This window comes from Buceros rhinoceros, unplaced genomic scaffold (genome assembly GCF_000710305.1).
Source record: "Buceros rhinoceros silvestris isolate BGI_N320 unplaced genomic scaffold, ASM71030v1 scaffold9934, whole genome shotgun sequence".
NCBI lineage: Eukaryota > Metazoa > Chordata > Aves > Bucerotiformes > Bucerotidae > Buceros > Buceros rhinoceros.
The window spans coordinates 67,511-69,045 of NW_010407670.1; positions in this window are offsets into that span (position 1 = coordinate 67,511).

The following is a 1,535-nucleotide window of genomic DNA, read 5'->3' on the forward strand; positions in this document are numbered from 1 at the left end:
ACCACCCTTGTCTGCCATCCACACCTGGGTGGCATGGGCTGAAAAGCCTTTAAAGAGCCCAATAAGTAATAGACCATCTGTGAGTAAACATAGTCCCTATGCAATGTCCCCTGTCATTTACAGCTTTAAAAGCCCAAATATTTACCCAGGTACAAGCTCCCAGAAAAAGCATTCGCCTATTGCACTCTCAGTCGCTGGGCAACCCTTGACACCACTTAATTATTTAGTGCTTTCCATGGTTACCTGCCAAGAATGAGCCCTTCAGGCTCAGCATTTCTGACACCAGCGCTGCATTTGGGGGGGATAGTGGTCCACACACCACTCTCTGTCACACCTTTTATTCCCTGCAAACCTCTTCTTAGTTTGTATTACCAGGAACATTGGTCGGTTGTGGGGTTTCTCACCAGTAAAACCTGTTATCCCCTTACACCACTGGTGTAACTCCTGCTGCTTTGCCCGTGGGAGCACAGCCCTGACTGCTGGTGGGTGATTTTTATGATCCCTGATTCCAGCTGCAGGTGGAACCACAGTGGCCGTCGCTGCCCACTGCTCTGGGCCAGTGGTGGCAGCAGCACTGGCAGGGCAGGAGCGGACTGCCTGGCGGAGGGACCGATGGAGGCCACCCACCACGTCAAGGGAGGAGAAATACCTTCTCCACCTGGCCAAGGAGCATCTGGAGGTAGCTCCTGCCTCCTGGTCCCCAATGCAGGGGAATATCCTTGATCCCGGGAGCCTGATGGGAGTATTTCACATCTCTTTTGTCCCCAGGGTGGATGCTGCACCATAGGCACCCGTGAGTCTGAGTCACTTGCTGGCAAGTGCTTCTAGGTCTAAACTTCAGCACTGTGCTCCACATATAAGGTCTCTGCTTTAGCCCCGGTGCTCTTTGGCCTCCAAGTACTTGGGGCTTGCTCGCTCTCGTGCATCACGCTGGGAGCCGTGTCCCAAGCCAAGACCATGCCTTCCCATCCCACCTGAAGGCTCCAGGTGGTGTGTAAATGCAAAAAGGTCACATCCTCACAGCTCCCACCAGCTCATGTGCCATCAGGTTGAGACATGCGAAGTTATCCAACACCTGCATTCTCAAACTGCCTAGAATTTCCTCCTGGGTGTGCCCGCTGCTGCCTGAGCTGTGAAGTGCTGAGCAAAGGGGATTCATGTGCCAGCCTGGCCAGGTTGCCCACCACCAGCACCACCCTCCCCGTGCCCCGCTCCAGCACTCCAAAACCCTTCCCAGGCTGGCCGGTGGGGCAAGTGACCACCCCACCTCCCCTCTTCAGCTCAGCAGGGCAGGGGCACAGCTTTGACCAGGCTGTGGAAATCCACCTTCAGCAGCTCCTTCCTCTGTCCCAGGAAATCTGGACCCCTGGCTCAGGCGAATGCTTTGATTAATGGTCTAAGGGTTATTGAGAAGCTGAGCTTGGGGTTGCAGCCAGTTTCCTGTCATCTGGCAAAATGCAGAGCTGGTTTTGCACACACACGCACGAGCGATGTTGTTTAGTTTCTCTTTTGCCCTCGGATGGGAAATCAGCAGG